The 16229-nt window shown below is 41.6% G+C and overlaps 1 long non-coding RNA gene across 1 annotated transcript; it reads left to right on the top strand.

Annotated features, from left to right (window-relative positions):
• Positions 1 to 3433: 3433 nt before the first annotated feature.
• On the top strand, positions 3434 to 7307 carry LOC139383072 (uncharacterized). Its single transcript, XR_011628688.1, has 3 exons — positions 3434 to 3507; positions 5346 to 5382; positions 7139 to 7307. It is a non-coding gene; the product is annotated as an uncharacterized lncRNA (long non-coding RNA).
• The last annotated feature ends 8922 nt before the right edge of the window (positions 7308 to 16229 follow it).

Below are 16229 nucleotides of genomic sequence, written 5' to 3'. Positions count from 1 at the left end.
TGCAGCATGTCCTCGCCAGACATCTTCATACCCTCTCTCTCAATTCTGCCGGTCATGCCAGAAAAGACGGAGCGGTCGCTGTCCTTGTAGATGAGATCTGCCCACATCGGGTTCATATTAGAGACTTGGTCTCCGATGAGCGCGCGAGGCTGCTTCCTGTGTTCTTCCTCCTACAGCTGTAAGACATCACACACGCCTATTGTCTCCCAGACAGGTAACACACTGGAACACACTGTATAAATAGAGGATACTGTATTCCATCACACTGTCATTAGGTCTACACTTCATGTTATTGAATGTCAAATATGGCATCACAGGAGGTTAGTGGCACCTTAAATGGAGAGGACAAGCTCGCGGTAATGGCTGGAGCGGAATGGCTGGAGTGGAATGGCTGGAGCGGAATGGGTGGAGCGGAATGGGTGGAGCGGAATGGGTGGAGCGGAATGGCTGGAGCGGAATGGCTGGAGCGGAATGGCTGGAGCGGAATGGCTGGAGCGGAATGGCTGGAGCGGAATGGGTGGAGCGGAATGGCTGGAGCGGAATGGCTGGAGCGGAATGGCTGGAGCGGAATGGCTGGAATGGTATCAAGTACAGTACATCAAACACATTCCACTGGGGCCGTTCCAGCCATTATTATGAGCTGTCCTCCCTTCAGCAGCCTCCTGTGTATAGCATCCCCAAAATGATTATGTAAGCAGTGGGCACACAGCGCTTCACAGGTCAAAATCAAATAAAGTAGAGAGACTGGGAAAAGTTAAACGTGTTAGGTGATTGTACCTGTACTGTGTTGCTAACAGTGGCGCTCCCGAGTGGCACAGCAGTCTAAGGCACTGCATCTCAGTGTTAGAGGCGTCACTATAGACAGTTCGAAACCAGGCTGTATCACAACTGGCTGTGATTATTGGCCCAGCGTTGTCCGTGTTTGTTCTTAACTGACTTGCCTAGTTAAATGAAGGTAAAACATTTAAATAAAAAAGCTGTGTTATATTGACACAAAGTTCCTTATTAGAAAATGGTTACCATCATAGTTAGAGCAGTAAAAATAAATGTTTTGTCATACCCGTGGTATACGGTCTGATATGGCATGGCTTTCAGCCAATCAGCATTCAGGCCTTGAACCACCCAGTTTTTAACTTTATCCTATCCTATATGGTTGTGGACACATTGTGGACATGGAATAAAGATGCTATCAGGCAAAATGTTCAATACCTTTTTGGCTCCCATTCCCTCGTTTTTATTAAATGTGGCATCCTCCTAAATGAGAATGTATTGTTAGCTGTCTCGTCTGGTTAAATAAAAGTTAAATAAACTCCTGATAAAATGTCTACTTTCCTATCCACAGACCAACCAGGATGTCAGACCCCCAGCATCCGCAACATCAAGACCATGTGGGAGAAAGGCAACGTTGTGGGGGCCACAGAATGCCCCAAAGCTATGAATAAGGTAAGGGACTAGAGGAGAGAGAGACAGAGAAAGGGGCGGTGGGGGGGTGGAGTGATGGAGAGAGAAAGAGAGAGTGAGGACAGACAGACAGACAGACAGACACAGACAGACTTAACCTTATATATTCAGAGTTAATACCTAAACTTAACCTTACATATTCAGAGTTAATACCTAAACTTAACCTTACATATTCAGAGTTAATACCCAAATTTAACCTTACATATTCAGAGTTAGTGCCTAAACTTAACCTTATATATTCAGAGTTAATACCTAAACGTAACCTTACATATTCAGAGTTAATACCTAAACTTAACCTTACATATTCAGAGTTAATACCCAAATTTAACCTTACATATTCAGAGTTAATGTCTAAACTTAACCTTACATATTCAGAGTTAATACCTAAACTTAACCTTACACATTAAGAGTTAATGTCTAAACTTAACCTTACATATTCAGAGTTAATACCTAAACTTAACCTTACACATTAAGAGTTAATGTCTAAACTTAACCTTACATATTCAGAGTTAGTGCCTAAACTTAAACACTTATACATTTTGAGAAACATGGATGAACGTCTTATTCTGACATGAGACTGTGAGATCTGGTAGTGGTAGCTACAGGTACACAGACCTGTCTACTACACTAGTGTAAACCAGTTGAAATAGGATTTGTATACACATCATGTCAAACGTGTCTCCTCCAGTTCAGAAGAAGACCAAGCGAGCAGTAGAAGAATGATAGCTCTGTGGCAGGTGGCATCAAGCCAACATAACTTCCTGGTTCTGTCCTCACCCCACCAGCCACTCTGAGGCAATATTTCACCTTGCTTGGCTCTTATTGGTTCAAGGTTATCTTACCGCTGGTAGAGTACATCATGGCATATATAAGTGTGTAAACAGCGTCTCAAGGGGACGTTGTAGATCTTGGTGACATTGTGACGCTGTCCATATTTGACCAATCAGAGAGCGGCTCCCTCTGGAGTTCTGTTTAAGACAAGAACAAAAGGTCAAGTCTCCCTCTGGAGTTCTGTTTAAGACTAGAACAAAAGGTCAAGTCCCTCAAATGTTTTCAGTTGACGACCATTTTCATAACAGCCAACTTTTTCTTTCTCAAAACAGTTGATTTGTTTTAATTTCGAATTTAGACCAAAACTAGAGAGTTAAACTAGATCATTTCTGTACACATATCCTAGCCATGTCCAGTGATATGAAGGTCATTTGAAATAGTGTGATGACAGTGAATGTGTCCTATTCTTTATAACGAGCTAGCAGGCTAATCTTTCCCGTTCTTTTAGAGACACTCGGGACCGTTTGTGAACCTATGTTCCCACATACAGACCTACTGTTGATCGACAAGGCACATTGTTCCAACCTCAAATTTATGAGGGGATATCTTTAGTCCCATTCCTACCAGCCACAAGAACTTGTACGAGCCAAGTTGTTTTTACATGAACACTACAAGGCTTCCCTCTCATGGAGAGAAGTTCAATAGCACTCTTCTCTACGTAATATAAAATCTTTAGGTTAGATTTGTATTTAGCCTTTGAGGTGGGCTATTTCTTTTGAGGACATTTCTATAGATCTATCAGTTACTGTTGCTTAGAAACATATTTTCTTCTCTTCTACTTTACTAGTTCTGCAGTTTTCCTCCTCGTGGTCTTCCACTTCAACATTCCTTCCTGCTGGATTTTTCTGTTCTGTCTTCTGCTTCATTTTAACTGTGGGACAGGTATTGTATGGTCTAAAGCGTTCTTTACATTAGCGAGATGCATTTAATATCTTTAAAAAGTACATTCTTGAATGCACCATTAATAGAAACACGAACCTCCAGTTGGCCAATAGATTATTAATAATTTACTCATGATCATTCACCAAACATTGATCCACTTGCTAGCATCCAGCGTAGTTCCATCCAGGCTTTAGTTCAGATTCAATGCTTTACAGCCTCACTATGTCTCCTTCCCCACGGCACGCTCTGCGCTCTGTTGCAGGACCTGAAACCTGTGATTGTCGGCAACAAGCGCTGCCTATGGGGGAAACAAAGGGCTCCTCCCCTTCTAAGGTGAGCTAGTAGACCAGACGATGGCCCTGTCCCAAATCAACCCCTAGCCCCAGACACTTATGGAGACCTGAGAGGATTTGATGGGTGTTAACAATGTTGTGATAGCTTCACCAAGCTAGGTGGAATTATTCCATAATTATTGCGAACACCTGTCCAATAATTGTGTGTTGGATTTAGGGGTAAATTAGAGATTGGACCACAGTACTGTAGTATCTACAGAGTGACAAATATATCAAATGCTTCTTCGGGTGTCTGGTACAATAACAGGGTTCTGTGATCCCTCCCCATTTGAAGCATTCCTCTTAGTTGACTGCACCTTTAAATCTCGATGAGCGGAAGAGGTAATTGGTATTGAGCATAAGTAAAGTTTTACAGATTATACCACCAGGCAGTCAGTCTAGTCTGATCCCAGATCTGTTTTTCTGTCATACCAAACAATGACCATGGAAGATGTCAAAACAGCAGGCTACTGAGTTGTTGTAACTTGCTGTAATTATTCACCTACGTTTTCTCCGTCAAACACCAACCCCATGACACAGGTGCACCTCTATAGGAAGAAAACAATCAGAACAGAAACAGGTCTGACTCATGTGGGTTGGATTCCCACTATGTCCTATCAAATCAATCACCATATCGCCTTTTCACATGTACTATATCTGCTTGTACAGTATGTGGCCATCCTTAGTTTCCATAGTGGCTTTGACTAGAAGAATGGCATTTTGGGAACTGTAGTCTTCTGGTGTGGCTTTTCACCATTGATATTTAAATCCTTATTTAGAGAAATGCTGTAGATGTTATGTGAAGGGACATATGGATTGCATTGCTCAGCAGTTTGGTGCGAAGGCAAAATACATCTGTGCCAGTCAGGACATACAGAGGGGTCCAAAATGATTGACACCCTTGATAAAGATGAGCAACAACGACTGAATAAAATAAATAATTCAAATACTGAGCTATATTGTCTGCTCAAAGAAATTGGGAAATAATAGTATTTTATTCTAATACAATTGCTCTGAGAAAGAGCTTTTTTTTAAACAAGTAATATATTTGTTAAGAATAGAATATGTTTCTAAACACTTCAACATTAATGTGGATGCTACCATGATCACGGATAATCCTGAATGAATCGTGAATAATGATGAGTGAGAAAGTTAGAGGGTCAAAGGTCTTTTGACCCTGTGTAACTAATAAAAGTGACTCCAAAAGAACACAATACATTATTTACACAATTCCTGGACTCTTTAAATGTCCCAGTTCTTCCATGGTCTGCATACTCCCCAGACATGTCACCCACTGAGCATGTTTGGGATGCTCTGGATCAACGTGTACGACAGCGTGTTCCAGTTCCCGCCAAAATCCAACAACTTGCACAGCCATTGAGGAGGAGTGGGACAACATTCCACAGGCCAAAATCAACAGCCTGATCAACTCTATGCGAAGGAGATGTGTCTTGCTGCATGAGGCAAATAGTGGTCACACCAGATACTGACTGGTTTTCTGGTCCACGTTGTCATCTTTTTTTTGGGGGGGGGGGGGGGGATCTGTGCAATCCCAGTCATGTGAAATCCATAGATTAGGGCCTAAGAATGTATTTAAACGGACAGATTTCCTGATATGAACTTGAACTCAGTAAAATCTTTGAAATTGTTGGATGTTGCTTTTAAATTTTTTGTTCAGATTTGTGAATCTGAGCTCCACAAAGAAATGTTAAAAAGTAATAATGATTGGCCCATGGTAAGACAGGATACATCCTGAAATAAAGTCACCCTGGCAAAGGTCACATGGTTTAGTAACAAGACAGGACACATCCTGAAATACAGTCTCATTTGTTTTCACAGGAGACAGTTGGAGTCAAGAGCAAATCTGTCACAAATGGTAAGCAAGTTCTCTCACCATGGTGTCTGTCTGTGTGTGTTTTGAAACAGGGCTTTTCCGAACCTGTTGTGGTTGACATCGTCACACATGAAAAGGTGGTGAGACTAAGAAAAGTGTCTCTTCTGAAGGACGGATACACGCACGCACGCGCACACACACACACACACACACCTCGAATTGATTTACGACCCCCTCCCATGGAAACCAGGTGTCCACAACTCCTACAACCATCGTCCTCTTTGTGTTCCGCTGGCCACCGTAAATCAAATCTGCTAGTCATCTTGGGCTCCTTCAAAGGTCCCTGCCTCACTGCATTGCTGTTCTATATTTAAAGAGGTTGTTCCCTCTGACCTTGTTTCCCTGTAGAAAGAACCTTTCACGCTCCTTAGATGGCTTCCATGTCACTGTCCTGCTTCCCAAATGGCTTCCTATTCACTGAATACTGCACTACTATAGACCCTGGTCAAAAGTAGTGCACTACATAGGGAATATGGTCTATAGACCCTGGTCAAAAGTAGTGCACTACATAGGGAATAGGGTCTATGGTCCCTGGTCAAAAGTAGTGCACTACATAGGGAATAGGGTCTATGGGTCCTGGTCAAAAGTAGTGCACTACATAGGGAATAGGGTCTATGGGCCCTGGTCAAAAGTAGTGCTCTACATAGTGTGCCATTTGGGACGCAGACCCATTCCTACGTAGTTCACCCCACGCCACCAGGAGCCGCGGAATACCGTGCCGAGCGTCGGCTTGATGCCGTGCATGCCACAGAGCAGCTGCATGTATTGTCCCATTACTGTTGCATTACGCCTGTGTGCTGTGGAGGATTACCAGCCGGTTAAGCAGCAAAGTCACCGGGCTTATACACTCAACCTTAATGTTTTAAAGGCTTGTTCTCTCAGTAGGTCGATGGCTGTTGAGTGAGACTAATAACATAGTATTTACTGATGCAGTTGTACTGACCCAGAGCAGAAAGACTTGGCACCTACTGTATGGGCATCAAGTTGATATGTTTATTACTGTAGGCCTTTCTGCCCATGTATCTTTCACCCAACGGTGGTACTTTTTCTAGTTCCCCAATACAGTATACACTGCATTATCAGGAACACCCTCAGCCCAGTCCAAGCCCAACTAGGGATGTCCTCTCAGGATGCTACCACTGAGTCAGACTTGGGGGAATGGAAAAGCTGTCGCAGTCCTTTTGAGTGTCACCCTAAATAGCGCCCCCACCCTTGAAACCTTCGCAATTCTTCAGCTGAAATAGCCCCATGGTAATGAATTGAAGGGCAAATGACAACGGTACAGCTATCAATCCCTCTAGTGTCACTGCAGAGACCTCAGAGTATGTGTCAACAGAGGTGTACTGGGTCTGACACACAGCTACACACGCATTCACGCGCAAAGCAACGCTCACATACACAAACGCATGCTTGTACATACACACACAATCTGATTAACAGCTCTTACATTAGATGACTCGTTTATCAATCAGTGTCTCTATTAACACCTAATAAAGTTTGATACGCTATGCCATTGTCTGAAGGAGTGGTTAGATTTGATTAACTATGACTCACTTAGTACTAGAATTACCTTACTGCTATATTTTGGCTGTTCTGGTTGTTTTTCAGTTTTCTTGCAACATTTTGCCACTTTCTGCACAGTTTTTCCATTTTATAAGACGTTTGAGGCTTTGGGCCACTTGTTGTTGGAGACATTTCCTCAGGACTAAATGATATTTTCCTTCTTGTCTCTCAGCAGGTGTTGGATGTTAACAATATAAGAGGAAAACCCCTCAGGAAGAAGCTCCAACTGACGAAATGCAAGACTCTACTATGTGTATTCATAACACAAAATATCTCCATAACAACCACACACAAAATATCTCCATAACAACCACACAGGGTTCACGTTAGGTTTTAGGGGGAGGGAGTACAGGTTATTCATTTTGGTTGGTATTCAGAGTTGAGATCCTCACGTTTAACTCTTACTTTTGTGTAAATCCTCCATTGATGTCAATGGGAGACATGCGCCAAAATTTGAATACCATCTCAAAATACATATTAGTACTGTATTTAAAACCCTTTATATTATTTTAGATTCTTGATGAAACGGCTTTTGCACAATCCCTTGTACGTCCTAATAGAATCAATGCTGTGAAAATGAAATTTGATCAACCACATTTGTAGGAAATAAACATCTGTTTGTAATGAAAGATATTTTAACCACACCCGCTTGGGCTTGACTTAATTTCTTTGATAAAGAAAATAAATTCAAATAATAGATATGAAACCTTCAAAATAATTCTAAAAGTTGTTTAAATGTTACCCTGTGTCTTCTAAAGAGATACAGTAATAATTTAAATAGGTAATGTAACTGTCCAAGTAGCCATAGAGAAGTGAAAGCTTCCAGTTGCATAAGATCATATACTACCTACACCTGACGAGGCTGGTGGGAGGAGCTAAAGGACAGGCTCGTTGTAATGTCTGGAATTGAATTATTGGAACCGAGTTAAACATGTGGTTTCCATGTGTTTAATACCTTTCCATTTATTCCATTCCAGCCATTACAACGAGCCTGTCCTATAGCTCCTCCCACCAGCCTCGTCTGACATACACTGAGTGTACCTCAGTTTGTCGGGGCATTGAATCTACAAGGTGTCGAAAGCATTCCATAGGGATGCTGGCCCATGTAGACTCAATGCATCCCACTGTTGTGTCAAGTTGCCCGGATGTCCTTTGGGTGGTGGAACATTCTTGATATACACAGGAAACTGTTTGAGCGAGAAAAACCCAGCAGCGTTGCAGTTCTTGACTCAAACTGGTTCGCCTGGCACTTACTACCATACCCCGTTCAAAGGCACTTAAATCGTTTGTCTTGCCCATTCACCCTCTGAATGGCACACACAGACAATCCATGTCTCAATTGTCTCAAGGCTTAAAAATCCTCCTTTAACCTGCCTCCTCCCTTTCATCTACACAGATTGAAGTGGATTAAACAAGTGACATCAATAAGGGATCATAGCGTTCACCTGGATTTACCTGGTCAGTGTATGTCATGTAAAGAGCAGACGTGCCTAATGTTTTGTAAACTCAGTGTTTTTGTCATATTCACATTCACATACAGTAGGCCTATGTATGGAGGTTATAGTTATGAATTAGCAGTGAACACTATCACAGATATCTTTTAGATGTCTTCACATTTTGTACTCAATTTGGGGAAATGACAAAAATGTGTATTATTTTATCACCACTGTTTTATCCTCCCTAATATACTTTCATTTGACTGATACTTTGGTGTTGTCTTGCTCCCGCTAAGCTGGATCTGGGCTGATGATCCTACTAGACTTATTTTACGAGTACGGTGTCCATATTCGTACTGCCACCTAGTCATAAAAAGTCTGTCCTAATATGGACACCATATAAACTCAGCAAAAAAAGAAACGTCCCTTTTCAGGACCCTGTCTTTCAAAGATAATTCGTAAAAATCCAAATAACTTCACAGATCTTCATTGTAAAGGGTTTAAACACCGTTTCCCATGCTTGTTCAATGAACAATTAATGAACATGCACCTGTGGAACGGTCGTTAAGACACTAACAGCTTACAGACAGTAGGCAATTAAGGTCACAGTTATGAAAACTTAGGACACTAAAGAGGCCTTTCTACTGACTCTGAAAACACCAAAAGAAAGATGCCCAGGGTCCCTGCTCATCTGCGTGAACTTGCCTTACATCATGCTGCAAGGAGGCATGAGGACTGCAAATGTGGCCAGGGCAATAAATTGCAATGTCCGTAGTGTGAGACACCTAAGACAGCGCTGCTGGGAGACAGGACGGACAGCTGATCGTCCTCACAGTGGCAGACCACGTGTAACAACACCTGCACAGGATCGGAACATCCAAACATCACACCTGCGGGACAAGTACAGGATGGCAACAACTGCCCGAGTTACACCAGGAACGCACAATCCCTCCATCAGTGCTCACACTGTCCGCAATAAGCTGAGAGAGGCTGGACTGAGGGCTTGTAGGCTTGTTGTAAGGCAGGTCCTCACCAGAAATCACCGGCAACAATGTCGCTGGACCAGACAGGACCAGCAAAAGTGCTCTTCACTGACGATTCGCGGTTTTGTCTCATCAGGGGTGATGGTCAGATTTGCGTTTATTGTCGAAGGAATGAGCGTTACACTGAGGCCTGTACTCTGGAGTGGGATCGATTTGGAGGTGGAGGGTCCATAATGGTCTGGGGTAGTGTGTCACAGTACTGAGCTTGTCATCATTGCAGGCAATCTCAACAATGCGTTACAGGGAAGACATCCTCCTCCCTCATGTGGTATCCTTCCTGCAGGCTCATCCTGACATGACCCTCCAGCATGACAATGCCACCAGCCATACTGCTCGTTCTGTGCAAAATTTCCTGCAAGACAGGGATGTCAGTGTTCTGCCATGACCAGTGAAGAGCCCGGATCTCAATCCCATTGAGCACGTCTGGGACCTGTTGGATCGGAGGGTGAGGGCTAGGGCCATTCCTCCCAGAAATGTCCTGGAACTTGCAGGTTCCTTGGTGGAAGTGGGGTAACATCTCACAGCACAGCAAAAACGGGCAAATCTGGTCCAGTCCAGATCTGGTTCAGTCCATGAGGAGGAGATGCACTGCAGTACTTAATACAGCTTGCGGCCAGCTTTGTTCAGGGACACATTATTCCATGTCTGTGGAACTTGTTCAGTTTGTGTCTCAGTTGATGAATCTTATGTTCATACAAATATTTACACATGTTAAGTTTACTGAAAATAAACGCAGTTGACAGTGAGAGGACATTTATTTATTTCCTGAGTTTATATCGAATAGCTCTGCTCTGCAGGTGACATAAACCATGAACTACAACTTACTATCACAATAAGAACTGGTTGCCAATACTTGCAGAAATTATGCGTAGGACTGCAGCAAGTTAATCAGAGAGTAAATCACAATGACGAGACAGCCTATAGGGAGGAGGTCAGAGTGGCTCACATCAGAGTGTTGATGTGAGCCATGAACAGCCTTTCAAAGCACTTCATGGCTACAGACATGAGTGCTATGGGTCGGAAGTCATTTAAGCAGGTTACTTAGGGTTCTTGGGCACAGGGACTATGGTGGTCTGCTTGAAACATGTTGGCATTACAGACTCAGTCAGGGATAGGTTGAAAATGTCAGTGAAGACACTTGCCAGTTGGTTTACCAGGAGTACACGTCCTGGTGATCCGTCTGGCCCTGCAGCCTTGTGAATGTTGAACTGTTTAAAGGTGTTACATCGGCTGCGGAGAGCGTGATCACACAGTCGTCCGGAACATCTGATGCTCTCATGCATGTTTCAGTATTACTTGCATAGATGTAATTTAATTTGTCTTGTAGGCTTGTGTCACTGGGCAGCTCGCGGCTGTGCTTCCCTTTGTAGTCTGTAATAGTTTGCAAGTCCCTGCCACATCCGACGAGCATCGGAGCCAGTGTAGTACGATTCAATCTGGATCCTTTGACAGTTTGATGGTTCGTTGGAGGGCATAGCGGGATTTCTTATAAGCTTCCAGGTTAGAGTCCTGCTCCTTGAAAGCGGCAGCTCTACCCTTTAGCTCAGTGCAGATGTTGCCTGCAATCCATGGCTTCTGGTTGGGGTTTGTGCGTACGGTCACGGTGGGGACAACGTCAGATGCACTTATTGATGAAACCAGTGACTGATGTGGTGTACTACTCAATGCCGTCAGTAGAATCCCGGAACATATTCCAGTCCGTGCTAGCAAAGAAGTCCTGAATTTAGCATCTGCTTCATCTGACCACTTTTTTATAGACCGAGTCACTGCTGCTTCCTGCTTTAGTTTTTGCTTGTAAGCTGGAAACAGGAGGATAAAATGATGATCAGATTTGCCAAACGGAGAGTGAGGGAGAGCTTTGTATGCATCTCTGTGTGTGGAGTAAAGGTGGTCTGGAGTTTTTTTCTCACATTGCACATTTTCTTCCCACGTGCACATTGAACACGCTGATAGAAATGAAGTAAAACAGATTTGAGTTTCCCTGCATTAGTCCACAGCCACTAGGAGCGCCGCCTCTGGTTGAGCGTTTTCCTGTTTGCTTATGACCATATACATCTCATTGAGTGCAGTCTTAGTGTCAGCATCGGTTTGTGGTGGTATATAGACAGCTACGAAAAATACAGATGAAAACTCTCTTGGTAAATAGTGTGGTCTACAGCTTATCATGAGATACTCTACCTCAGGCGAGCAAAACCTTGAGACTTCCTTAGATTTCGTGCACCAGCTGTTGTTTACAAATATACATAGACCGCCACCCCTTGTCTTACCAAAGATTACCCTCTCGGCGTCGGATCCTAACAAGGCCCCCGGTCCTTCGTCCTCGATACCTCTGTCTCTTTCTCCTGCGAATGACGGGGATGAGGGCCTTGTCGGGCATCTGAAGTAAATCCTTCAGACGCTCGAAAAAGTATTCCTCCAGTACAGGGTGAGTAATCGCTGTCCTGATATCTAGAAGCTCTTTTCGGTCATAAGACACGGTGGCAGAAATATTATGTACCAAATAAGTTACAAATTATGCGAAAGAATATACACAGTAGCACAATTGGTTACGGGATTGTAAAACAGCAGCCATCTCTTTTGGCACCATTTTCACGTCCTCTCAAGATGGGCTTGACTTCTGTTTTTATCCATGAGGATGTAAAGGGCTTAGTGTATAACAAGGCTAGTGGAATTAAGGACGTTACGGGAAAAGTGTGACTAAAGCAAAAAATGTATGCCTTTTTTGAGAATGTCCTATTTATGATGTTGTTGTAATAATTTCTAATAATTCATTGTATTTTAAAGGTTAATGTTTTCAAATTATATTTGCATCATTTTGAAACATCATTGAAAATGAACATTAGATAATATTTGCAGCATTTTGCAAGTTGAGGGAAAAAGTAAAAGACCCATCTGTCTAAAATACAGCATACTTTACTGATTTATTCCACAATAGAATCCTGTTCTAGGCTTCTAATTACCTCTTGATACTAGCCATCCCGGATCCGGGATCGTAAATACAGCCTCAAGCCCATTACCATAACGCAACGTTAACTATTCATGAAAATCGCAAATGAAATTAAATAAATATGCTAGCTCTCAAGCTTAGCCTTTTGTTAACAACACTCATCTCAGATTTTCAAAATATGCTTTTCAACCATAGCAAAACAAGCATTTGTGTAAGAGTATTGATAGCTAGCGTAGCATTTAGCGTAGCATTCAGCGGGCAACATTTTCACAAAAACACGAAACGCATTCAAATAAAATAATTTACCTTTGAAGAACTTCGGATGTTTTCAATGAGGAGACTCTCAGTTAGATAGCAAATGTTCAGTTTTTCCAAAAATATTATTTGTGTAGGAGAAATCGCTCCGTTTTGTTCATCGCGTTTGGCTACCAAAAAACCCTGAAAATAACTTTTTTCCAAATTAACTCCATAATATCGACTGAAACATGGCAAACATTGTTTAGAATCAATCCTCAAGGTGTTTTTCACATATCTCTTCGATGATATATTGTTCGTGGAAGTCTGCTTTCTCCTCTGAATCACATGGAAGAATACTTGCACCTGGAGATTACGCACCAATTTCGACGCAAGACACCAGGCGGACACCTGGTAAATGTGGTCTCTTATGGTCAATCTTCCAATGATATGCCTACAAATACGTCACAATGCTGCAAACACCTTGGGGAAACGACAGAAAGTGTAGGCTCATTCCTAGCCATATAAGGAGACAATGGAAAACAGCGCCTCAAATTTTGCTCACTTCCTGTTTGAAGTTTCATCTTGGTTTTGCCTGTAGCATCAGTTCTGTGGCACTCACAGATAATATCTTTGCAGTTTTGGAAACGTCAGAGTGTTTTCTTTCCAAAGCTGTCAATAATATGCATAGTCGAGCATCTTTTCGTGACAAAATATCTTGTTTAAATGGGTACGTTTTTCAATGAAATACTGTCCCTAGAGTTTCAGCAGGTTTTAACATACAGTGCTATACTCACTGATGTTTCACTGTGGCATTCTGAATATGAGGTAGTATCCGTCTCTGAATGGTCCCGGAGAAAATGGAGAGTACTGTAAGTAACTCCTATAATTTAAAGGACCGTATCGTTTGAAGCTTGTTCATTGTCCCTGCTACAGCAACAAAAACATATAATAATGTTGAGAATGTCTTGTGATTTGTTTTGATGTTTTATCTTTCATGAGATTTTTAAAAATATATAACAATGTTGAGAATGTCTTGTGATTTGTTTTGATGTTTTATCTTTCACGAGATTTAAAAAATATATATTTGGATAGATGAAAAGTTGACAGACCTGTGCCGATTTTCATGGAGGGGAGTGTAAGGGTAAGAACTTCAACAAAACCTTGTGTGTAAAGTGCTTGCGTGTGTGTATGACTAATGCCTTCTGATATGTTGGGGTTCAATTGTCTAAGGTGCTAACAATAGCTGGACAACCATAGGGCAGTGTAGTCACATGAGCAGGAAGGGAACACGCTATGTAGACTTGATGGCCAAACCTAAACCTGTTTGGATTCTGAACCCCAAAGAAGTGCAGCCTCTGTATTCATATCCCTCTTCTCCCTCTATCTCTGCCTTGGGCTCAGGTAAGGGATATTACTTCATACTAACATACCTCTCTATACATAACTGCTTTGGTATTCATCACAGACATACTGTTACATTGTCTTGAAATCAAATTAACTTTTGATGTTTCTTTGCTTGAAGATGATTGGTTTTCTGCTGCAATGTATTATAGGCTAAATGGGATGGTTATTAACTATTGACTTAATGAGCTGAATTGTGAATACCGTTTAGAAAGACAATGAAGCAATGTTAAAGGGAATAGTAAAATGATAATAACAATATCCTCTGAATGGTCATAAAAGTTGCAGACAATTTACTCTCTCTACAATTGAGCCTAGGGGAAGTGGGGGGGGGGGGGGGCTTGACCCATTCTGTTAATTCTTTATTTGAAGTGTACGTACATAAGAACTTCATAACACGTTCAACAATTCTACTGCTTATGTATTTGTTATGAATGTGTTATGTATGAGTTATGAATGTGTTTTATGAGTTATGAATGTGTTATGTATGTGTTATGAATGAGTTATGAATGAGTGTGTTGTGTGAGTTATGAATGTGTTATGAATGAGTTATGAATGAGTTATGAATGTGTTATGAATGTGTTATGAATGTGTTATGAATGTGTTATAAAGCCCTCATGCATGTATTCTTTTTTTTTAAATGACCTACATTTTTATTATGACCAATATTTAGACTTTTTTTATTTTTATATACAACAGAATCCAACAAATAGAACGTAATAAGACCCAACAAATACCAATTAACTCACTACCTTGGACAACAAAAATCTACAAACATCAAACCAAAAGCAACAGAAAACTGGAACACATTCAGATAGCATCATTGGCTAATCACAACACATTGAGCGAGAATATGCCAAGAGGGTTAGGCTTATTGCTTATAATTTAACACAATTTGAAGAATTACAGACATTTCTAAAGCCACTGACAGGGTTCTGGCAAGCCGTTAGACATTACCAGACATGAGGATCAATTTCATGAGTGGTGAAGGGTTTGGCACTGCCCACCTGTCCTAAAGCACATGACTGACAGTCCTGTTCGTGCCCAAAGCGGCCTTAGCCACCATTCCCAGTTTAGACTCAGTTGTCTCCTTTTCCACTGATCAGAAGAGATCATGACCTGCTGTAGACCCTTTGTATCTATAGTAGGGAGTATGGATGAGTGACATTTTGTTTGGATCAAGCCCTCATTAATAAATAAACAGTTCAGGCATATATAGAGAGTGTTCTTCTAAGACGAGCTAAGTAACTGATCAGACCGACAATGTCCTCTGAGCCAATCAACAAGCCAGAGCCAATACCTCAGATGTCAAGAGAAGAGTGCTGATGTCAAGAGTGCTGTGAGAGGGAGATTGACTGAGTGCTGTGTGATAAAGATTTAGTACTGTGTGAGAGAGATTTAGTACTGTGTAAGAAAGATTTAGTACTGTGTGAGAAAGATTTAGTACTGTGTGAGAAATATTTAGCACTGTGTGAGAAAGATTTAGTACTGTGTGAGAGATTTAGTGCTGTGTGAGAGATTTAGTGCTGTGTGTGAGAGATTTAGTGCTGTGTGAGAGATTTAGTGCTGTGTGATAAAGATTTGGTACTGTGTGATAAAGATTTAGTACTCTGTGAGAAAGATTTAGTACTGTGTGTGTGATAAAGATTTAGTGCTGTGTGAGAGAGATTTAATGCTGTGTGAGAGAGATTTAGTGCTGTGTGAGAGAGATTTAGTGCTGTGTGAGAGAGATTTAGTACTGTGTGAGAGAGATTTAGTTCTGTGTGAGAGACTTTTAGTACTGTGTGAGAGACATTTAGTACTGTGTGAGAGAGATTTAGTACTGTGTGATAGAGATTTAGTGCTGTGCAAGAAATATTTAATGCTGGGAGGTGATGATAGTAGCCTAGTCGACAATGTGTTTTTATCCCGTATGGCTTACTCTTATAGCCATATCATGTACTCAAGTAAAGGTTTTCCCTTGTATTTTAGGGTTCAAATAAGACAAAATGTCAGACACAGAAGAAGTGGAGGAAGTGCAGTGAGTATCATATGTATTATTATTACTACATATATTTCCTGTTTCAAAACCTTCCACTGTATCAAACTAATTAAATATTTATTTTGTTTTCATGCCACTTCTTTCGTGAAGGGAAGAAGAAGGTAAGATTGCTCTGTCTGAAAGTCTGTCGATAAATGGAGATTTTACTCATAGTGGCGATA

Source organism: Oncorhynchus clarkii, chromosome 2 (genome assembly GCF_045791955.1).
Source record: "Oncorhynchus clarkii lewisi isolate Uvic-CL-2024 chromosome 2, UVic_Ocla_1.0, whole genome shotgun sequence".
NCBI lineage: Eukaryota > Metazoa > Chordata > Actinopteri > Salmoniformes > Salmonidae > Oncorhynchus > Oncorhynchus clarkii.
This window is presented reverse-complemented; position numbering and strand designations above follow the sequence as displayed.